This window comes from Gymnogyps californianus, chromosome 15 (genome assembly GCF_018139145.2).
Source record: "Gymnogyps californianus isolate 813 chromosome 15, ASM1813914v2, whole genome shotgun sequence".
Classification (NCBI taxonomy): Eukaryota; Metazoa; Chordata; class Aves; order Accipitriformes; family Cathartidae; genus Gymnogyps; species Gymnogyps californianus.
The window spans coordinates 15,696,976-15,722,718 of NC_059485.1; the positions used below are offsets into that span (position 1 = coordinate 15,696,976).

General features: G+C 37.2%; 1 protein-coding gene across 1 annotated transcript in view; it reads right to left on the reverse strand.

The window, feature by feature from the left end:
* The window catches only part of RBFOX1 (RNA binding fox-1 homolog 1), a 1,343,363-nt gene that overhangs the window by 758,120 nt on the left and 559,500 nt on the right, over positions 1–25,743 (reverse strand). The window lies entirely within an intron of this gene.

The following is a 25,743-nucleotide window of genomic DNA, read 5'->3' on the forward strand; positions in this document are numbered from 1 at the left end:
AGCACAGCACTGTTAGATCATAAGTCATCAAGTGCAGAAAAGATAGAAATATGGCCGACTATGTCTTTTGTGCACATCACCATACCTCAGTGTATTTCAGACCTCAGAGTGCCCATGAAGTTCTGATACATTCTTATACCAGAACAGCATCTATTTGCAAGGCTTTGACCTTCCATTTAGAATATGTGATACTGCAAGAGTGGAGATGAGAAACTGGTGAAATCGGCAGTATAGAAAAGCTACACATTTTGGTACAAAAAACATCTACTAGAATCAAGGAGCAGAAAGCACTTTGTGATACTTGCATTTCCATGGCTTATCTCTGTGCTACGTGACAAAAAAAATTAGAAGGCAAAGCATTCTCTGTGTCTCTCACACATAAAGACACTAATAGCTCAATCTCACCATGGTGCCTAGGTTCCTATAGTTTTATTATTAAAGATTCTGGTCAGTCAACTGTGATGGTAATTATCACATAAATTAACTGAGAGACAGGAAAACCAGAATGTAAGACAAAATCTCACCTCCAGCAAGAAAGTATAGGACTACATTTTCCAGTAATATTTTCAAACCTAACACCAATGATGGACCAAGTTTTTTCTGGAATATTGCTTAGGTTACAGAAAGAAAGCCTATTAGTCAGTGCCATTTACCCCCTGGTATACAGCTTTTATCTGCTGACCTGTCACAATAAAACAATTCTGAAGACGTATTTTCAGATACACGTGATTAGCACAGCAAGGAAAGCAGCAGAGTGAAAATTCTTTTTCAGATAAGTGTTGCTTGCAAGGAGTGTAGGTAGAAGGAAAAGCAAAGAACTAATCAGTTTGGCTACACTAGACTACAGTGCTCAAACTTTTATTTGGGTTGTGGGTTTTCTGGTTTTTTTCTGAGAGAAGGGTATTTTGCTTTAAAATAGTTCGGATCCCACTCAGTTCTGCATGGGAATGTTATCTTTTCAATGCATTCAGCTGACAATGTACATTTCCAAAAGAATCCCAAACCTTGTCTTTAGAGAAGTGTTTAAATAAGGGCAGATGGCACCTTGAGATTTCACTACTCTAGTCTATTGCTCCAAGACAGGTTCAAATTTTATTTCTGCTGTCCTTGATAGAGCTGGGCTATTTTTTTTTTTTTTTTTTTTTTTTTTTTTTTTTTTTTTTTTAATTTTTGAAGATCTCCAACAATGGAGATCTCTCCCTGGTACTAAATGATGCTTACTGTTAGGAAGTTTGCATTGCATTTGTTGTCTGTTTTAGGGTACTTTCTTCTCGGTTAAATTCAAAGTTCATGCTTCACACAAGGAAAAGATTAAATTTACTAACCGTTGTGGCACAGACGTTACCTACCCTTTACAACATTTAAGAGTTTGGAATGTTACGAGATCACAATGGGAAGGGTAGTTTCTGATAAAAATGAAGGGTTACGACTATTAGCTAATGTAATTAAGTCATTCACTACCCTCCGTAAAAGAATATTCTCTCCTTTCCTTTTCTCTTCTTGCATCTCTACTCAAGTATTTAATGATTATGCAAGAAGAGGCATCAGACCTTAAGAAGTGGGTTACATGGATACTGCACATTAACCTGTAACACTGTCGCTTTTGCATTGTTAAATCACAGACTGGCTGAGGATGGAAGGGACCTCTGGACATCATCTGGTCCAACCTACCTGCAGGGCCACCTAGAGCTGGTTGCCCAAGACCATGTCCAGCCAGCTTCTGAATAGCTCCAAGGCAGGAGACCCCAGAACTTCCCTGGGCAACCAGCTGTCAGTGCTCAGTCACCCTCACAGTGAAAAAATGTTTCCTGATGTTCAGCACAAACTTCCTGCATTTCAGTTTGTGCCCATCATCTCTTCTGTCACTGGACGCTGAAAAGAGCCTGGCTCCGTCCTCTTTGCACCCTGCCTTCAGGCATTCATATACATTGATGAGATTCCCCTGAGCCTTCACTTCTCCAGGCTAAGCAGTCCCACCTCTCTCAGCCTTTTCTCACAGGAGAGATGCTCCAGTCCCTTATGCATCTTTGTGGCCCTTCGTTGGACTCTCTCCAGTAGCTCCATCCCCCTCTCGTACTGGGGAGGTCAGAACTGAACACAACGCCAGGTGTGGCCTCCCTGGTGCTGAGCAGAGGGAAGGATCACCTCCCTTGACCTGCTGCCAACACTCCTCCTCATGCAGCCTAGGATACCATTAAGCTTCTTTGCCACAAAGACACATTGCTAGCTCCATATTCAACCTGATGTCTATCTTTTACATTCTAATATACAGTTTTTCTTTTACTTTCTCAGTAACATCACTGATTTTCACTACATTTGTGGTCCCTCCTAAACTCCACCATCCTCAGCTGCATTTGCTTATCAGTCTTACAGAAAACACTGTTCCATCTCTTTAAATCATGATTCTAATAACATGATCAGAGTTCACATCTAAAACCTATTCTTCCTTAAAAACGTAGGCAAATATCTCCTTAATCAATGCCCTCACTGAACCATTGCACAATCAGAGGTGGAGGTCTATCACAGTAAAATTGGAAGACGAAGACTTCTGTGGTGGGCCCTCTCTTCTACTATTTGCATGCACACACATGCAAAACCACATACTGCTGCTGAATCAGAGGCTTTTGAAAGTTAATAAAAAACCAAAACATAGGTTTGGAAGTTATACATTAAAATAAAGTAATTTGTCACTGTCTCTATATCATCACAGAATGAAAGAAAGATACTTTGAAAAGTCATATTACAGAATTCTACATAACAAGAAGAAAATTGATTGCTGACATACCATTGCTAATTGTTATTCCTCTGCTATGCAATGGAAATCTTAAACATCTTTCAAACAACAAGAAATGACTAATGCATTTTTCTTTTAGTTTTTGCTTGCTTCATGCCCACAGCAGCATAAAGATATACACTGACATACAAGCTGGCTGAGTAAGGGAGATGGGCCGTGATGCGAAATAAACTAGTGACATTTGGGAAAACTTGGCAGGCAAAGACAAAAACACCACAGAAAAAACCCAGGCACAAGCCAGACCCCCAAAACTTTTAACAGCAGCAGCTAATCAGCTCAGGTTGGTGAATTAATCCAAGTTTGCATCTAAGCTCACATTATGAATTTTTCTAAGGTTGCTTTCTGCTCTACCAGTCTCTTGTCCTAACATCAATATGCCAATGGTTTGAGCAGACTGGGAGGCGGTAGCAGTCATTGGGAGAAATTTTTCTCTTTTACGCACAATAATGATGACTTGTGAATAAGGTGCATATGTCACAATGCATGTTTCCACAGGCTGCTATATGATTACACGTCATTAACTAAACAAAGAAAAATCTGAAATAAAAAAAAAAAAAAAGAGGACAGTGAAAAAAATTCTGCCTCAAGTTATATTTCAGTTATTATGAGCTTAGTTTACTGCCTTTGTAGATGAGTTTGTTGCAGGCTCCCTTTGCAGCCCCCCCTGCATGAACAACCTCCCCAACAGAACCAGACAAACCAGGACACAGTATAATCAAGAAAATAATGTCAAAGGAAGTAATGAAAAACAGAGGCAAAATTATTGTTTTTCTGTCTGGATGAATGCTCTTTCTGCTTAAGAATGCCTCCCACTTAGTAATGGAAAACATGAGAGAATGTGAATTCAGAAAAGAAAATTAAACAAAGGAAGTATAAATACTTTACTTCTGAATACCTGGAGCTCACTCGTGAAGTCTGAATATGGATACAATCTTCCAGCATTGAGGATGTTTTAACTGTCCTCTTCATGGCCGATAGGTCAGCTTCAGTCCTCCCACTAACCCACACAAGCTAGTACTCCCACTCGATGCACTGTATGGTTCAGATTTTACTGGATCTGAGGGAATTCAGCACTGTTCTTACTGGAAATGAAGAGGAACCAACTACTCAGCTTTCTTGGATTTCTTTAAAAATTTAATCTTTAAAGCATGTTGTTTGGATTTCAGTCATTTTTGGAATGTGTTTCATGACATCCCACCCCCTCCCACCCAGGGGAAGCGGCAAGTGACTCCCAAAAGACTGAATCTGTATACTGTAGATCTGCAATAATCCCAGAAAGCAGTATTTACTGAAGATTAACTTAAATGTTGATGTTGTGCCTATTTATGCCCTACCAGCTCCCATCCTTATGACATCAAAAAAATTTTTTTAGTACTATAGGATTGGGGAATCGCTTGAAAGGTGAAAATTGTTTTTAAAGGCTCATTGTGTATTTGGCATCATATGCACTGAAAATCTGAGGTAGTATTTTAGACAGTTAGACAGTTGATGTACTTCACACCCTGGATACTTCTACCATTGGTTTGATGTATTTGTTTATGCATTTTATAAAAACTCTTAGTTCAATGAATGCTGCAAGATCAAATAGCATACTTTTGAATTATGCAAAATTTTGTTACACATATTGTAAATAAACTCTATGAAACATTAATCAACTTCAGAAAGGTATCATAAGAACTCTGTGCAATGTCTCCTCTTTGGTATATTTTGAAAATTGTGATTCTGTTGTATTTATGAGTATAGAGGTTAAAGCTTTCCAGAAAGAAAACTGCTTTGTGCAACTGGTATCAAGACACATGCAACTACATCAACTGAATCATTGTTTTACTCACCTTTTATGCAAAAGCATAAGCAACATAAAAGCCATTAAAACGAGAAATTAAGTACAAATCACCACGTCTATCTCACTATGTATAACACTATAGAATTGTTAACACTAGACTTGAGAAAGTTCTGAAATTATTAGCATTTTAATTCGTCACAGACAACTACAACAGAAACTCAGTTAAGCTCTCACAAGCCAGTGGTTCACTCTAGGCTTATCCAGAGAGTAATAGAGAGGACAATGCTTGGTAAATGCTGCAGGGTGCTGAACCAGAAGCTGACTTACCAGAAATGATATAACTGCTGAAAAGATTTTATAGACTTTAAGGGAGAGTTTATTTGGGACAATCAAGAAGTTATGAGTACAAAGAGGAGGATCAAAATTGCCTGGATCTAAGGGTTTTTTGGTTTTGATGCAAGGAAAATGATAATGTCAGCACCAGAGCCACACATGGTCCCAAATGAATTCTGGTTTGCAAACCACACATTTTTTTGAAGAGACTACTACTAAAGAACTGGAAATATGTTGACTTTTTTGTAGTTGCACTGCTTTTCCATCAGGTAAATACTGAGATGATTTATCAAGTTACACAGTAGACTAATTGCATGTTAACCTAAACAAAAATTTGAAAAGAAAATGGATTCACAAACTTACCATACAGAACAGTTCAGATGAGGAAATCTTGAATGATTTTCTATTTACAGTATTTGTTTCAATCTACTGTCTTTATCAGGAAGAATATATTTTAAAAAACCCAAAAGAATAACCTAGGGGTCAGATTTGCCAGAGTATTCTTAAGTTTCTGTAAAAACTTTACAACTTTGTAAAAGAAAACCTTTCCGTTAAAATATATTAAGATAATTATAAGGGATAAGGTACAAGAATGATTGAAAGAACTAGATAACCTAAATAAAAATAGAAGTCGAATGATCCAAGTCTATAGGAATGGTAAATGAAATACACAGGAGCAGCATAAGGCAGCCAATGCTGTTAACATGATGATTAATGAGCTCCCTGACAGTATAGACAGAATAAGAATTTTGGTGTATGGCTTTTGATAATATTGCATGTATTAGAAGTGAAAGTACTGACACAGCATTTTAACCTAGTAATTAAATTCATCAAATACAAAATCTTAGAATCCTATTTGCATTACGAAAGCTTGAATTAATTTTACTAAGAAAATTTTCCTAAGGTATACAAGATCATTTTATTAAAATTTCAGTATTAAAAACCAAAAATATAGAAGTATGAATTCAAATGTAGGATCACTACATAACAGAGTTTTTAAAAAAAAAGTAATTTCTTGTGTCTATAAATCAATGCACCTTACAAAAGGCAGCTAAGCATTAACTTAGCTTAACTATTATCTTAATTTTAATGACAGAAAACAAAAGCACAGAAAAAGGAAAGAAATGCCCAAGGAAACAGACAGGCAGGAATAAAAGTAAAAAATACAGTCCATGCTCCTCAACCCTCAGGTTAGTACCTACTGTTATAAATTACAGTATATTTGAACAATAAATTATAATATTAAATAACCTATGTTTGTCATGCTTTTTGATTAATTTTTCATAAAATTCAAGAAAGTTTATAACGTCTCATGCATTTTTCTCAGAGATGTCTTTGCAGCAGTGTGTTTAAGTTGCTGCAGCAAGGGCCCAATTTAGCAGCTGGATCAATATCAACTCCATTGTCTTCGGTGTAAGATTAACAGTGCACAGCCTCCTTGTCCAGAATGCAACTACGACTGAGTTAAGTGGAAACCCATTTTTTTATTGTACAGAGACAGGGACTCACTATCTATCACTGTTGGTTGAAAAGCAATGTATTCCTTGTGCAGAATTCATTTTAAAGTATTTTGTCTATTTGCAAAGAAGCACTGAAAAATTCTGATCAGTTCTGTTCGTTATGTATTTGTTTTCCTTAGTTAGCTAACTTTCCAGTTTATGATCTATACACCGCCACCATATCTGGTAACCCCAGCTTTTAATCTTCTCTACTCCAGTGCCCTCCTTAAGTTCAGTACTAGTACCACATTTTTCTTTTTAGCCCATCTACGCTTCTCTCCTGGCTCAACAACTCATAATTTGCTCTCATTAAAAACAAACAAAAATTGTAACCTATGATTAGCTGTTAGCAACTAAAGGTGGAGAGCATGTGCTTTTCTGCATGATACCTATTTAGCACTTTTCATATGAAAATATCAAATGGACTTTCTAAATGAACTTCACAAGGAGTAGAAAAATCAATTACAAAACCCTAAGAGAATAACGTAACAAGCAAGGGAAAGTAAACGTACTCATACCACATAAGTCTTGTGCTCTAAATATAATAGATGAATTCTAACGGGCTGTAAACACTCAAAGAAGAGGATTTTGAACTGACAACTAACCTAAGAGTTATGCCATTAAGAAGAAACCTTCATTCAAACTGCAGGAAACTGCTTCATGCAGACATTTACCATAATGAATCAGTACCTTTACAGTTTACTTCTGATCCAAGAATATACACATGAAAACAACGTGTACACACACTGGAAGAATCACAAAGCATATGCACTTAACAATGGATAAGCATACAGTCCATATGCACTCTGAAATATTTCAGTCTACTACAGAATAGATTCAGCCTAAGGTAAACATTTATCATAACCCAAGTTTATTTAAAAACATTTCTGAGCCAGGTTGCTCAGAGTGCCTGTTTAGATTCTTTCTTCTTTTTCTTAAGATTTTAACTTAGGAGGGCAAAACATGACACGGGTAGCAAGAAATGGTGGACGTTTTATCTGTTTCTGTTTGGGTTTTGGGGTTTGTTTTGGTCTGTTTTTTAAACACTCAGTGCAAAGGACTCCTCCTTACGTATTATTCAGAGGATCTTCCAGTTTGCAATTACTTAAAGTAGAACTAGGATAAAATTACATAAGATATTGCAGATATTGAAAGTAATATAATCCATAATAAAATAGAAAAGTGAATTTATTAATAAACTATGAAGTCACAGATATTAAAAGAAAATTTAATTCTAAAATTTTCTCTTCTGTGATACAATATCTGGTTTCCTGCCGCGAGAAAGAACTCTTTTCACTAGTTTTACATTGATACCATGAAAAAAACCCCAACCCAACCCAAACCAACACACAAAACAACTTCATCTTCCTTATTTTTAGAGCTAATGGGGAAAAAAATGATGCATGAAGATAGCTTTCTGCATACAACTATGAGAGGATGCCTGGGGCCCTTATTTTCTCCTGACAAACACGTTCAGTTACAAAAACATCTATCCCTAACTAGATTGTCAGAAATCGGTTTTAAATATCTTCTACATTATTGTATTTTTCTATATTTATGTAAGTATTCTGGTTATAAAAAGGAAATTATTTTAATCAAGAGGTTAATTGGATAACTTGACATTCAAAATAGCTGTTATTCAACTACAGTTGACAAGTATCTTTCAGGAATTTCATTTAGTTTTCTTCTCTTTTATTTTCTAACTCCTAACAGAAACAGTTATTTTACCTTACAGGCACTTATTTCTAGCCCCAGGTTGCTCCACTAAAAGACAGTATACCAGCCAAATTGCTGAGAGTTGGCTCCTGTTAAGCTCCAGCCAGCCCATCTGTAGATAATTTTAGAAGTCACAGATGCAGCAATAACCACTGGCAAACCTGATACATCAAAGGCTACAATGAAGGCTCAGAGTTCGCTTCAGACAGCTGTTTGGGCAAAGCAGAATAGTTAAAAGAAAAAAAAAAAATATCCAATAAACAATATCACCATTATCTACTCAGGGACCAGTGGTTTGCCCTCAAATGTACTCATAACAGTGAGAAATGGCATCTCGTGTATTTTTCTTCTAATAAGTCTCTGCATTTCTTCAATTTTACTTCCCACTCCTGTGAGTCATTTCCTTGCTATCCTGCCTCACTTATTTGGCTAGTTGCTTGCTAACTGCAGCTTATTTGCACTTAAAACAGTCATTATGTTTCATAATATCTAAATAATTAGGCTAATGACAGCAGGTTTATTTCTGTTGATTCAATAACGCATCACAGATAATATCAACATTGCAAAGTCTGCTTATTTAGGAATCATTAATAAGGCCTTTCACAAAATCGCAAAGTTGGCTAATAAGCTGCATTCAAATATAATAATGACGATGCAGTTAGCTTTATTTTATTTGCTTTTTGTTCCTGAATTCTTATGGTGAATGGATTTTTTCCTCCAGTTTTTCTCCATTCTGTAAACACCATGAATTTACCTCAAAAATGAATGAAAAACCACCTTCTCATGTATTCAGTTGAACTTAGGAATGCTGATGTCAAAAAAAAAAAGCAGCAAACTAAATACTGTGGCATTTACCATATTATCATATTAATGATATTGATCATTATTTATCATTGATCATATTATGATATTAATGATATCCACCAAACAGTGTCAGCCCTCTCCGTCTCACAATATACTATGGGCAGTGTAAGAGAGAATGGGTTGATTTCAGTTGGAGATTAAAAAGATAAGTAAGTCCATCCCCATGCAGATATTAAACTGACTCACTCCTTGACCTTTGGCTGAGCAAACACTTAAATTACAAGATCATTAAAAACACACATTCAATTAATTGGAAGAGTTGTCTGACTATGACAAATTTGAATGTTTTTGCCAGTCTTGGACATATAATTGAAGTCATGAAACCATACTCAGGTTGCAGGAATGCAGAACCAGACCTACAAAACATAACAGGTTTGCTATTGGAGGCAAGTGAACTGCCAGCAACAACAACAACAAAAAATACTTGTTTTGAAAACATTACTTTTAATATCAGGACTACCCAGGAAAACAGCTGTCTTACAACATAATTAGGAGTTGCTTATTATAACATACATTTTTTTTCTAACATTAATCAAAAAAGAAGGATTGGGTAGCTAAGTATCAAACCTGAATGAAATTGCATCCCACACTATTGTACCCCGAGATGAGGTTTACCTTAAAAACCAAGGCACTGATTTTCTGCCTAAACACATGCATATCTAATCGATTCTGATCAGAACTGGAACTGTAACATCCAGGGGGAAAAAACAAACAAACAAAAAAAAACAAAACCAAAAAAACAAACCAACAACCAACAAACAAATCATTAAAAACCCAAGGATGCACCTGAATTTAGATACACAGGTTATAGTCCTGTCGCTCAGAGAATACAGTACAGCCATTGGTATTAACAGGCCACAGTCATTGCACTGAGTTTGCAAGGCCTCAGGACTGAGGCTTGGCAGGCTGGCTTGGCAGGAGCTTGCCTTCAAAGGCTGGGAGCTTTGTTTTGACTTGGTTTAACAGCAACTGTAACTGTTCGAATGGCCAGGTGGCTGATGCCTGATTTGTTTCATGTCTGATTGTCTTTATACGTTATAAACATTTTTTTATATATATATATAGACAGTAGCAACAAGGAGTTATTCTGTGTAGCCCGAGATATTTCTGACTAAAGTAATGATGCAGTGTCAAGGAACATAGGCCTGGTATGATGGCAAAGGCCTTGCAAGTTGGCACACAAGATGCGGTGTAGAGGGGTTCGGGCACAAGGTGAAAAGAGACAGGGGCACTGGAGAGTCAAAGGTTTTAACAGACCACGGATGAGCCATTTAAAGAAATGCAGAAATTAAGAAATGCTGGAAAAAAGCCTGTTTAGGGGCAAGAAAGAGAACAAAGAACAAGTATCTAACACATGGAGAAGGCACTGTGGTATAGAAAATTCAGATGTGGTATTGCAGATCAATGAAGAAAGAACAAAGTGTTGAAGCACGTCAGAAAACATAAAAATAGCCCCAGGTAAATTGAAAGGAAAGGAGAGGAGAAGGAGGAAACACCTTCAACATCACACTCTTTCCAGTAAGAATTTGGGACATTGATGACCTGCCACCACGTCAGGCAGCCAGAGTAAGCTGAAGTAAATAGCAGCTCACTAAACTATCTCCCAGTTGGAACATGCTCTGTGAGGTTATCCAACCCCTTTTAGGAAAAATGGAAACATCAACTTAAATGACTAGTAATTGCATTAAGAAAAAACAGGAATAGAATAGAATATTGCAGTCAGAAGGGACCTACAATGATCATCTAGTCCAACTGCCTGACCACTTCAGGGCTGACCAAAAGTTAAAGCATGGTATTAAAGGCATTGTCCAAATGCCTCTTAAACACTGACAGTCTTGGGGCATTGACCACCACTCTAGGAAGCCTGTTCCAGGAAGAGCAGGCTAAGTAAACACAGGTGGAAGACATAGCTGCAATAACTACTTATCCTAGCTTGCCTCTGTGAACTTCCCCTACTGCAAACAAGCAGTGATTGACACTGACATAATAGCCCACACTAAAAAGTCTGAAGGAAGACTACTCTCCCAGTCTCATACCAGATTCAGGAAAGGCAGCAGCCCCTGCCACGACTGCTTTAATGTACTGTTCTCCTTAACAATATAAAGCGGTTGTTGGAAATCACTCAGAGGCAAGATGCGAGATGCTAACTTCTTACCTATTTAGGGGGCTATTTAAAATGGTTAATTTCAGTCTAAAGAAAATTTAATCCCATTTGGTTCCCTCTATCATCAATAGAGGTGGAGGGGTCCCTATAAAGAGAAAATTAAATTCTTTCTCTGAACCATGACATAGAAGGCCCTCTATTTCTAATAAACTGAGAGTAAGACTAATCTAAATTTTACCTTTATGAATACCCCCTTAATCACTAAAAGCTCAGGTATACAGATATTTTGCTAAGATGGCATTTTGATTGTATCAGTCTGCTAAATAAACTGTTGTAAGGACAGGAAAATAGATTTTGAAATGTTTAGAATTCTTGGGAATTCATCTGCCTGGAAAAGGAACCTATACAAACTCATTCATATAGGCTACCCTTCTCTTTTTCCCATCCGCACTGCTTTGTTCAAAACACAGATTTGCAGTCCAACAGCATTTTACATCTCCCAAGCTGAGTGCATGAAGTGCTTTCTGCACTCAGACCTTCCCCGCTGCATCTGTGCGAACAGAGCACCCTTACGAGTGCCTCTTAGACGACAGCCAGCAGCTCTGGATGCAAACAAGTCCTCTGCTAGAGATAGGCTCCAGTTCTACACAAGAAACAGAAATTTCCTCATAGCAGAAGTCTTTATGTCTTGTTCTCCCTCTCAAGAGGGACTCTGGGCCACCGGAGACAACAAATAATTCATTGGAGATATGCCAATCACACACGTGCACACTGAGGAAATGTCTACAAGATTACATTTTCTCTTTGTGAGTTTTATTTTGCTACTTGTGATACTACTAAAGCTGCTTTTAATGTTTTGGGGTTTTTTTTCTCCCACATTAGATCAAAAGCAGTATAGTGGACATAAGCTTGCAGATGTTCCTACTAAATTTCATTTGTTTTCTTATCTCTTACAGATACTCCTTTTGAATAAAATAAAATGATAGAGAACATCTCAGGGCTGAAGATATAATATGAATAGTAACACATCACTTAAGGACATATTCAAATACCAGTTTAGTCCAGCAATTTGGTTTCCTAAATGTCTGCTGGAAAGCCAAATCAAACCAAACCTGGGCTAGCATTCTCAAATCCTTTGTGGCATGTATTTGGAAAATATATACAGAAATGTGAGACATTTCTTAAATAGATAAAAACTCAGAAGGATTTCTTGGTTTTTTAGGTGTTAATATCAGGCTGATTAAGTGTTGAGCCATTGCAGTTCATTACAACAAATACTGAGAAAAAAATTAAAAGTATGTCAAAGTGAATTTTAAGCTTACAGCAAAAACTGAAAAAAGAGAAAATATATGAAAAATCAAATTAGATGCTTTCAAAGATAGTTTATATAAAAGGTGACCCAAATTTAAAGATTGTAGCATGTGTTTTGAATTTAAAACACACCGTATTTTTGAAAAGCACTCATACAACCTTAATAAAACATTTTGGAATCTAAAATAACGTGAACAGATTCAATTCAACAGAAAATGGCTTTCAACAAAAGCTACTGCTACTTTTAAAGAATTAAACAATTTTCTTTCATCATAATTCAACAAATACATTTTAAAAGCCAGTGAACATCATAAATGTTGATTCCTATCTTTAAATTTCCTATTACATATTTATAGATACACTACAATTTTTGTATATAAAAATAACATAACAAAAAGCTACACACTAAATTCATAAATACATTTCTAATGCCATACATCAGAGGTCAGATGAAATACATGACTCCCAAGACGTAAAAGACTATTTTATTACTATTTTGCATTTTAAGTCTTTCTGAAACTGAAACCAATCTTTTTCTTAAATATGAAAATGTAGCTACTACCTAGTATTATGCACTTCAGAAATCTTACAAAAAGATGCCATGATCACCTTTTTTCTTCTGTCACACAGTTGCTAATAAGGCAGTAAGTTGTTTTTCCTAGACAGTTTGCAGGCATTTGCGACTTTCAGAAACACACAATTTTTAGGCTGAGACTTTCCATGCTTAACTTGTTTTAGGCAAGCAGCCTTGAAAGAGGATCCTGAGTCTTTCAGAGAAGGGTACACACACGAAAAATATTCTAAGCCTCCATTAACACTATCAGAGAAAATGTTTTGAATTTCTCAAGAGATACAGTACAACCAACCTCACGTAGCTTATCATATGTGTTTAAGGAGAATGAAAATAATTTAAAGAAATCACTTCCAGAGAGGCACAAAGTAAGATTTTAGTAAAGCTTTGCTAAGCCACCTGTCCCCAGAGAGCACCAAGCCTGTTAATGTGTGTATTCACGTACGGCTTTATTAATGTAAATAACCTCTGATTCCACTGAAATCATTCACGTGAGTGTACCATATACACAGACTGGAATTTATGAATAATTAAGACAAAATCCTCCCAACAATTCCGCAATCTGAAGACAAAAAGACTATTCATTCCAGTTAAGAGATTTCTGAATCTTTACAAATCTGACCATACCTTCATTTTACAAACAGGGCAGGTCAGATCCTGGGCCAATGGGTGTAAGGAGATGAAAGCTGTTATTTTTAAAAGCTGTTTAGCTAAACAGAGATACAAAGTTCACACTTAATGTAAAAAACGTTGAATATCACAACCCATAGTTTCAAATAAAATGTGGAAAATACAGCGCATATTCATATCAGACAGAAAAAGAAATCCACACGTTACGTTACAGGTTGAGATATCTTTGCAGTGCTACAAGAAACCTTCAAAGCCTGCATTACAGTTTTAAGAGTTTCTATTGTTATTGACCTAAAATATCTAAATAATGAGCTAATGCTTTCCGATTCTGCTTGAATCAGCCTTGCAGACAACTGTCTTCTATCACAGTTGCTAAACAGTTCTACAGAATGTATGTTAGAGAAATTTCAGCACGACCCCCAGGGCAGCCCAATGTTTCCAGACAATTTTAGGTGGAAGTCAGGACTAACAAGCAAACAGCGTACTGAAAACAGTGGCAATTGCTGATGAAGAAATCTCCCTTTTCCAGATGTCCTAATAAATAATCATTAAGATTCACATCTGGTAAAATATCTATATGAACAGAAGAGCTGTTTTACTGGATTGCATCACTTGAAAGTAATACGTTCTGTCCAACAATGATCAGTATTAGATGTTTATGAAAGAATATAAGCATCAGTCTTTCACACAGTAATTTGCAAAGAGGGATATCCTGCATTTTGTTGTGTAAGGTAATACTGCACATTAATTTACACAATTATTCTTAACTTGCTCATATTTTTTGCATCTAAAGTATCCAGTGGCAAAACTTTGTAGAACAGCATTATATAGCATGAAAAAAACATTCTTTTCATGAGTCATTGCTTGATCATTGAGTCCATAATCCTTGCCTTATGAGTCATACCATTATAACATCAATATTCAAATCGATATCAATAATAATTTCAATCTATCACTTTTCTCCCATTTCACTTCACTCACCTGTCAACTCTTTTCCAAGGTAAAGAGCTCTAGCATGTATTTAATGTCTTCCCTGTATAGAAGCTATTCCATACCTCTGATCATTCCTTTCACCTTACCGTGGACTACACCTTTTTGAGACATAGGGTAACCAGAACTGCTTACAGTGAGCACATGCAAGACAAATGCAAACTCCAGCAGAGACAGTCCTATATTTTCCATACTGAATGCCTTTCCTGAAAATTGCTAAATACTCAATCTGCTTTTTCTGACAGCTGTCAAGCATTGAACTAATTCTTCTGAGAACTCCATCTGATGTTTCCAAGAAAGGCTTCTGAGCAATAATAGTCATGCACTCCCTCCTCGAGAACAGATTTCCATCCATTATGAAATTCTGAAAGTGAATTTTATTCTGTCACTTAATCCTTCAGCTTTCTACACTTTCCCAGACAGTCTTAGTTTTGTCTGTTCTGAATAATCCTGTCTCAACAGAAATTTATGTCATTATTTTGTCCCTTTTACACACTGAATAGTACAGATTCCTATGGACTTCTACCTATAAACCCCCTTCACTGTAAAAATTCACTGTTTATTCATACCAGTGAAATACTACTAGTGGCTCTGCTTTCATTACACTTTAGCCTCCTGGTTCACTGGATATGCACTTAAAATTTCTCCATCGCTTCTCCTCTCTGTGATGAGAGGAAGAGCCTAATCTCTAGGCTCTGCCACCGAAGTGTGTATGAGGTTACTGCTCTATTCTGGTTCTGGCTGCATTTTCCCACTGACTTCCTTATCTTTACAATGAACCCAACTCCTCTTTTCTTAGTATAACCTGTATTTGCTATCTGCACTACATGCCCTATTATCAGCAACTATTTCATCTGCCACTAACCCAATACTGTGAAACCTTTCTGCAATTCTGTGTGATTTCTCTTGAATAATTGTGTCATCAGCAAATATTTTTTGCCTTCCAGTTCAACCTTTTTCCAGGTCTTCCATTGACACTTCAGTTCAACCAGTTCTCCCCCCCCCCCAAAGAATGGATCTGTGTACGAGAACCTTCCTGACTTTACTGCAGAGAACATTAGTCCATGGAATTAGCCTTATTTTCAGGTTCGAATACTTTCAGGTGGCCTTTCCATACTTTGTAGGACTTCTATTCTTTCCACCCTACACTATAAGCAATGGGAGGGTTATGCTGTTTTTCTCCCCTCTCTTCCTTCAACATCGAGCCCAGAAAGTACGTAAGGAACCGACAATATCTCCACCTGGAATGAAGCATGAATCCATGTAGGACTTCATTCCCAGACCTGAGAGAAGCAGGAGAAACATCCCATGAGGAGAAGTGGGATCGAACAGAAAGAAGAGGGAGGGGAGTGAGCCTGGAGCAGACTGTTACTGAAATCTCCACACTGGGTGGAAACAAAACAGTATGTGTGATAATTTCCCCACTTTTTCAGACCACTTTGAACAATAATAAAGGTCTCCCAAGAAACTATGGAGGCAGTCCTTGGATATCATGGAGCAGCATTAGTTAGTGGGCTGTTTACAAGGGCCTCCACTTGGGGCCAATGGTCCCAAGGAAATAACTCATTGACATCGGGCGGACACATTGTGGACACAACCACAGCCAATTTAAATATAGGCCATTTTCTTTAAGAATATGAATCATGAAAGAGTTGTATCATATTACATTGAAGTGGCTTTTAGGGACAACCAGAACATGATACAAATATCCCTAAACCTACAAAGAATCATTCTATTTCATTTAACCGCACATCAGATGATACAAAATATTTTTAGCATTTCAACAAGTGAACTTTAGAGCTGCTTTACAAGTACTCTCTTAAGAATTTTACTGCTCTCTCCCTTTGGTACACAATAAAGCACAAGTAAAACCCTAACCGTAAAGATATTCATCAAGTTATGCAAATGCAGGTTTTCTATGGTAGTTAAACATCAAGTATAAAAGAACAATAATAAGAAACTGATCTGCCATAAAATTACTCGTCGTAGTATCTGTTTTAGTTTGTTTTATTAGCATGTTCATCAGTAGCTAAAAGCTAGAAAAAATATTTCTAGATGAATATTATTTGAAGCCCCACAATTCATGCATTCAGAATTTCTGCCTTGAATGACAAAGCCACAAAGCCACACCTATGAAACTGATTCTGCCCTGATACATTCAGCTCCTATCATCTGAATATTCCCACTGTTTTAGTAGCAAAACTGATCATCTCTGAGAGCGTGCATCAGTGCATGTAGGAGAATATAGACCAGCCACAAATAAATGGGAGTGCTACCCCTTCATCATTACCCTTGTACCTTCAGATTTAATCCTGTGTAGATGTTGCTCTTTGCAAGTGATTTTTGCATAATTATATTTCACATTTTTGCTGTTAGGAGTCATCTATGATGATTCTGCCTCCTGTAGGAATGCCTTTCTTTATAGCTATCTGTTGTACTGCTAGTGACCAAGTTGCAGAAAGGCTTGTCAGACAAAACAAGCCCTATTGCCTGTAGGATAAGACTCTGAACCAGAAAATACAAACATTTGGAAACCATAACTCATGCTGAAATTTTCTCTTAGGTTTCAAGGAATCTGAGTGGCAAAGCAATTGATTTGTACTTCAATATCCTAACCTGGCTTATACAAAAGACAGAAAACCACCTTAAATTATTTTGGCTCTGCAACTTTTATTACTTGTAGACTGTGCAGATCTAAAAATCAATAGCACATGACAACTTGGTCTTGATAAAAACATAATTTGTGAAGGATTTCAGATCAATCTTCTCTCAGTGTAGACTCAATATATATATTTTTTTTTAACTGGGTCATTTAGCTGTGCAAAATATCCCTCAAGGAAAAAAAAAAACCAAAACCACACCAAACCCCAAACCCTCAAACAAACAAAACCACCACCCCTCCAGTGTTTCTATTGCACCACTTTGTCTCTTTTCCAGATGTGCTCATAAAACTTTGTTCCTCTGGGGTGCAGATGAAGGAAGAAGAAACTTCACAGTGAAGATGATGACCCAGTGTATTGGGTCTGGCTAGGCCAGAGTTAATTTTCTTCATAGCAGCCCACATGGTGCTGTGTTTTGGATTTGTGACTAAAACAGTGTTGAAAACACACCAGTGTTATTGCTATTGTCAGGCTCTTGCTGAGCAGCGTTTGCACAGTGTCCAAGTTTCCTCTTCCCTCCCCGCCCCCCCCCCCCCCCCCCCCCCCCCGCCTTTTCCTCCCTCTCCCTCCCCAACCAGTGGGCTGGGGGTGCACAAGAAACTGGGAGGGGATACAGCCAGGACAGCTGGCTTGAACTGACCAAAGGGATATTCCAGACCATATGATGTTCTCAGCAATAAAAGCTCACGGAATGGAGGAAGAAGGGGGGAACATTCATGGTCATGGTATTTGTCTTCGAGTTAGAGGTGATGAAGCCCTGCCTTCCTGGAAACGGCGAAACACCTGCCTGCCAATGGGAAACAGTGAATGAATTCCTCATTTTGCTTTGCTTGTGCACACAGCTTTGCTTCACTTAAACTGTGTTATCTCAATCCGTAAGTTTTTTGTTGGTTTTTTTTTTTTTTTCCTCCTCGCTTTTACCCTTTCGATTCTCTCCCCCATCGCACTGGGGGTAGGGAGCAAGCTGGTGGGTGGGGGCTGACCTGCCAGCCAGGGTCAACCCACCACATACAGGTAAATGGGTTTCTGGACTTTTCTAGTATAAACAAGATACATCCAAGACTGAAATACAGCACATGGTACTTGAATATGACTTGTGTGCTGGTCTCTGAGACCTGCCACATCTAACAAGCACTTGGCCAACTGCTTCTTTAGAGTGAAGTTAAAACATGTCAGCATACCATCTGTCACAGAGTGGTACAGGCAGCTTTCCTCCCTCTGCATACACAGACAAGAACTCTGTTCTTTGATCAATCTGCCGAAGTTTGCCCTGTATGATCAGTGTGCAATGATTTTGGTAGGTCACGGACAGATCTCCCTCATTAATGCATTAACAGATGTAAAAGTATTTCAATACTGTAAAAGATATAGGCTTAACTAGCCGGTGAGAAATCCCAAATTGCTAAATCCCAGTGATCAGTGCTAGAACACTCCCATAGTCGCTAGTGAGCTTCTAGAAAGGTCCACAGTCACAAGCAGTTCTGAGAGGTACAGTTCAATTTCTGAAGGCAGTAAACAATCCTCAAGGAAGAGTAAATGTTGCCAAATACAAATGGATTCTGTCAAACTCACGTGCTGTTTCATCTTTTTAAATCTCAAACTATGTAGAATAAGGATAAACATTTCATTTTACTTCAACAGATTTGTTCTTATTTCCCAGCAATCTGCTTCCTCGCTGAAGATACAATTTCAAACTGCCATCCCATATTCAAAATTTAAAGAGCCATCAGTTATATGATTTCTAACATACCTTTCAGGATCAGTAAAAATTATCACATAACATGTTATTTATTGGTTGTGTACAAGCTACACGCGTTACAACACAGACTTGTCAACTCAGTAACTAACCTCAAATGTAATAGAAAAAAAAAAGGAAATTAAATTTTCCCCACATCTAATCCAATTACCACAATCTGAAACTCCTGTTCATTTCCACGAACAGTAGCAGTAAAGATACTCCCCCACAGAAACAATAATACGCTATCACACCTGTGCTCAGTGCTGCGTCCAGACATAGCTCAGCAGGATCTCAGATCCAACACACAACGCACAAAAAGCCAAACATTGTGGCATTAGATCAACTATGACTGCATCATGTGCAGGGACAGAGTGATTCCCCATCGACTATAGGTCTGACCTATTGAATATAGGCCAAGCATTTATTGCAAAATTCTGCATGCATGCACTGCTGCAGGCTCCTGGCTTTGCCGCTCCCTAAGACAGCCCTACCCGAACTAGCCATGCTCAGGCAGCAACTGTGCTGAAGCTGTAGCAACACACAGCAACACAGAAATGAATCCTCCAGGAATCCTGGGCTGCCAACACACCCCAAAGCTCAGAATATCATTGCTACAGTTAACAACATTTGCTATACTGAACTACCCAAGTGGGGAACTACCCAATGCCTGTACCTTCACTTTGCATAATTAGCATTATCAGAAAAAGTTACAGAAGTCTGTAAGCTCCTCAAAGAAAAAGAAAAAAGGATCAAGTGTATATCTTCATTAAAGAATGCTAACACCCTTGACATGACCCAGATCATCATGAGGACTGTTAAATTTCAATTAGCTTTGAGCTATGCTGATAGGACTTTACTAATAATTGCATGATTTTCTTGAGGAAAATTTTCAATTTTTTATGAGACAGGAGAGAGCATGAAATTGTAAGTTCTTTTTCACTCGTTAAATGTAAAAATCATTAACAATAAAAGGTATTGGATTAGAGGGAGAGCAGGAGGAAAGATGGCCCAGTAACAGAGGCAATGATTTGGGATTTGAGAAATATGAATTCAAATCCTAGCTCTGCTATACTCCTTCTCCTGGCACATCAGTCAGGCTGTTCAATTTTCTGGCTTCTCCTTCTGTAATAAAGAGATAATAACACATACTAATCTCATACGAATTTTGGTACGTGACCTCTCTTAAATGCCACAACGCTATGGAAATGAACTTGATCAAAAACATCTTAATGCTGCAATCTGGAGAATATCCAGACTGCATACAATTGCCAATGGAAGTATTCTAAGCTAAGTGTTTACATGCATGTGAAAATTTTCATAATGACTAAGAAAATGTCTGCAATATAATGTTTATGGAGATAATATCTCAGTAGTGTCAGAAAACAGGCTGCTACGTACAGTAAATTCAGATCCTAAGGTTAATCTATATTCAACCCCTATAGCTTTCACTTGGCAGACTCAAAACACCACTTACAAAGATGGAGGATTTAGAAAATTCACAGAGGAATCCATCAGAAAGAAATATTGACTGCATTCTTAAAAGAGAGGAAAGAGAAAAGAAGAAATTGTTAAGATATTTCTTTACATGTACAGTTGTATATAACCAAGAGAGAATTACAAAGCTAACTTTACTTACGGAGTTATAGTTCAAAATAATCTAGGGCAGTATTTCCAAAAAAACACTTGTGTTAGGAGTCCATCTCTTGTTTTCAAAATGTCCTATTCAATTTCAGTAAGCCTTATGCTCTTGAATCTGCTTTGAGAGAGTAACTTCTACATTCTTTAGATGCTCAAATAAATACATACATAATTATCTGCATCAGTGATTAAGCACAATCTAACCAAGGACAGGGTCTTCCTTAATTTATGTAGGAAGATCGTGATGTAAGTGAAACGAGCAGCATAACGACCTGTAAAATCAGAAGTAGACCACTGATATTCTGGTTTGTAGCTTGTACAAACACAAACCCCTGCCCTTTTACAATTTAGGTAATCATAAATTACAGCAGTGGTTTAACAGTGATTCATGTATACCTGCTACCACATACCTCTTTCTGTCTCAGATTCTTAGAGATTTTATTGATATAAACTTCAAATTAATGACATCCAACTAAAGAAAACAACATTTTCTTCCCCTACGGGAAATGAAATAAGGTAAACCTTGGAACACGCAGACTTAAAAAAAAAAAAAAAATCAAACCCACAAAACTAAACAAAGGTAATATATTTAGTTCCCTATGCAGGAAAAAGTTAAAGATCATATCTAACTAAACATGTGTCTAACTAATGGAAAAGTAGCATTACAAATCAACCACCTAAAACTGAATTACTTTGCACCAGCACTAGAAAACATTCAAACACAGGTCAGGCTTAGCTACCTTAGTTAAGCTTTTTCTGAAGAAAAAAAATCCACGAGAATATTTTCCTGCTTATCATTAGGAGCATGTAAATGCCTCGCTGCTTCTGGTCCTTAATGAATTCCTACAATAACTGTTGAAGATATTTGAAGATATCGCAAAACAACAATGAATAATATGAGAGTGGAGCAGACACGAACAACTGAACAGTTCCCCATCCTAGCTCAGATGAAGCAATGGAGCAGAACTTACTGCTTCATTTACGTTATCTAACTACCGTTCTTCAACCCTTTTTTATTGTAATTCACAGATATCAGTAATCCAGTGCTGCAATTTTAAAAATATTCAACTCTCTAGACTAATACTATCAGACTACATTAGAATACAGAGAGATGAATAAATAAGAATACAATCATTCAAATCTTTTTTCCTTACACATTTATTAGAAAAAGGTTATAATACTGCTTTATTTCTAAGAGAATTATGATATTTTATAACAGCTCTCTTTCACACTTATTTTGTTCATGCCTTTCAGGTAGAAATCCCTAGATCATACTAAACTCCTCAGATTCCTCCGTGGCATGCTATGTTGTTTTGGAAAATAGATTTATTGTATTAACAATTTTCAAAGATGTGTTTAATGAGGGGGAAAAAGGACCCATAATCCTCAATAATAAAATATTTTCAATGCAGTAATAGCTATTTTTCTGTTACTTATTTCAACATGTTTACAATTCAAAGGCAAATACAGCTCTAAAATTAGAGAAAAGGGTTTTAAATGCCTTTCTTTCAATGGCTTTATAGGCGTTTACAGCACGACAACTAGTTTTGTGTCACTGACAGACTGTAGAAGTGGTGAAGATAAGACTGTTTTGAGATCGACAGCATATTTGCATACATGCATTTACCATGCATTTACATCCACTGGGGTTTAAAATGCGGATAATCATGGCAGATCCTCCAAAGGATGCAATTATCAAATTAACATGGAGCGGCACCACTGTCTGTCTCATCCTTTCTCTACTACCTTAAAAATTTCTAGCCAAGGAAACATATTAGTAATAAAACAATGAGATCGCTTAACTACGGTATGTTTATCAAGCTATGTAACAACTATATACAATCTGAAGATTAAGAAAAAACAATAGAATGGGCAAGTATGCAGAACTTTTCTCTCAAAAAGCAATTGTATAAGCTTTCTGCAAAACATGGAAAGGTAACAGCTTTCTTCTACTTTTTTTCTGAACTGTTTTCAGAGAACTTAGGTGGAATGCCAAAGCGAAATGGCTTCTTTGCCAAAGAATTATAGCTTTAGGCAAGGGAGTTGTGTAGGGGAGGGCTAAGCATGACAATTCATCTTTCCAAATAAGCTAGACACAGAGAAATGCAACGTAACCACTGCTACCTGTCCAGCCTTCTGAACTGGGAACCACTCAATGATCCTCCAAATTTACCTGTGCAGATCATTGTCATTACACACAAGATCCATCCCACTTCTTGTCTTTCAATTTTAACTGGCATATAACAGCCAGAGCATGGAGATCATGGCACGTGCTATCGCCTAACACTGCACTCTGCAGTATTCCCACCTTAATGAATTCCAGTTCGTGACAATGGAACGGGAGAAATGCTCCCGTTAAGGGAATGAGTGAGGATTCTGCTGATCTAGGTTTTATGTCCACTTCTGCTACAAACTTCTTGCAGTCACTCTTTGTGCTTGATTTCCCATTGTGTATTTGGAACAATTCTATCTCCTTTGCCTGTCATGTTTATTTTTAGTTGTTTTCTGGAGCTGTCCTTTATTACTTTGTTTACTGGTTTGCTCAATGCACTGCAGCTTTGGTTGAATACTGTAGACATTATTGCACAGTTAAGAGAAGGTCAAATGCCAAATAAATCCATAGGCTACAAAATTGAATTTTAAAATCCAGGATTTCTCTGTAATTAAACTGTTAAAACTAGACTTACCTCAACATATCTATCTACCAAAATGAAATAGAAAAATACTGTAAAGTGACCATAGCTAGAAATTATCCTGAAATTCAACTGAAGCATACTGAACACAAAATTTACCGTGATTATTACATGAGGTTTTTGACACTTGTGACAGATATTTATTTTATTATGTACAATTCCAGAATCTTAACACGTCTGTGTTGGACTGGTATTGCTATTTTTAAATGCTTCTTCTAAATAAGGGAATGGGACAAACCAGTTTATAATCAGTAATGTACTACATGTGTACACCATGTCACGGGTGAATAGGGCATAACGCCCAGCCATATGGTGTACTTAAGAGCCAACTCATCTACATAGACTGTTACCAGGCAACATGCTGGACTTCAGTCTGAGCGTGGTAAAAAAATGACCTCTTAGCCCTAGAAGTTGATTGATATTCATTGTGCTGGTTAGGTTATGATCACAAGGGAAAATAATAAAACCAATTATGCACATTGAGATTTGGCATCATTAAACCTTCCCAAAATTCCAAATGAGTATTTTCTTCTTCTTTCTTGTCATATATCCCAAATCTCTGCTTTAGCTTGTTGAAGGAAGATGCATAGCTTTTCCTTCAACTACATTTATAGATACTGAAGCACTATATTCGCAGTCAAATTCACGTTAGCTCCCTAAAAACATGCCAGTAATTATCTCAGGGACCACTGTCTCCCATGGGTTAGAAACCCCAACCTCATTCTTGCAATTTTTACCAGAATTTTTCTAACAACAGCTGTCAATTGCATCAAATGCTGCTAAGAGCTGTAAGGTTATTCTGTGATAGAAAATACTGTTCGTGACTGTGCTGGTTTAGGCTGGTATAAAGTTAATTTTCTTCGTAGTAGCTAGTATGGGGCTATGTTTTGGATTTGTGCTGGAAACAGGGTTGATAATTCAGGGATGTTTTTGTACCTGCTGAGCAGTGCTTACACAGAGTCAGGGCCTTTGCTGCTCCCCACCCCACCCCACCAGCGAGGAGGCTGGGGGTGCACAAGGAGTTGGGAGGGGACGCAGCCGGGACAGCTGACCCCGACTGCCCAAAGGGATATTCCAGACCATAGGACGTCGTGCTCAGCATAGAGAGCTGGGGGGAGAAGGAGGAAGGGGGGGATGCTCGGAGTGGTGGTGTTTGTCTTCCCAACTCACTGTTGCACGTGATGGAGCCCTGCTTTCCTGGAGATGGCTGAACACCTGCCTGCCATTGGGAAGTGGTGAATGAATTCCTTGGTTTGCTTTGCTTGCATGTGCATGGCTTTTCCTTTACTTATTAAACTGTCTTTCTCTCAACCCATGAGTTTTCTCACTTTTACTCTTCCGATTCTCTCCCCCGTCCCACTGGAGGGAGTGAGCAAGTGGCTGTGTGGGACTTAGTTGCCGGCTGGGGTTAAACCACAACAGTGACAGAGGAAAAGCTAAAAGCAACAAGCATGCTGAGCACTACAGAATTGATTTAAGTCTGTCCTCAAGATGAACAGGCTTTTTTTTTTTTTTTTTTAATCCTGTAAGTCAGGCAGTCTTTTTGAAATAATGAAATCTTTTTTCAAAGACATTAAGAGGAAGATTGTGTCCAGTGTAGAAGAATAAATGTAAAACTCTTATTTCTAACACGGACTGTATGTCTAATTTTTTCAGTGACACCAAACTTTGTGTGTTGAAGCAGAACTCAACTACTAATATTAACACATTTGAACAAAAAAGTGAATCTAATATATTATTTTGTCAATACAGAAGTGCAACTTTTTACTTTCTACACAGACAAAGAAAAGTATAATTATAAATGTATATAAAACATAAATATATTCAGTCAGCCCAATACAGAACAAGCCATGCTTATTACCCAATAGAAAATTTTAGAGCATTGCAGATTGTTTTAAGCAGAAGATTATTAAAAATTGTTTGAGAAGTACCAAATACACACCTACCAAGAATGATAAACTTATTTTTTTCTGACACTTCTGTATTTATTATTATAAGTATAGAAAGTTATATCCTGATTAAAAAGTGCTTAATCAATATTGGTTCTACTAAGTATGTGTTAAAACGGAAAACTTTACTAGAAAAAATAAATTCCAAGTATGAAAGAGCAACAAATAGTTTGGATGTGAAAGCCTCTTCTCAGGAAGGAAAAAAGCGAAAAATGAATCAGCACAAATACTTTTTTCACATGTCCTATAAATTATGAAGCTTAATTCATGATATTCCCTATTCTGACATTATGGGTGCATTTAAAAAAGAAAGCATGGTGAATTATCCATAGTTGTTCTAAGGTAAAAAAGTGTCTGTGACTAATCTATATACAAAGTAATTTCTTTCTGACAGAATCAGCCAAAGGTAAAATAAACACGATAGTGACATAACCCTAACATGTAACAGGGAAATACGAAAAAAAAGCACT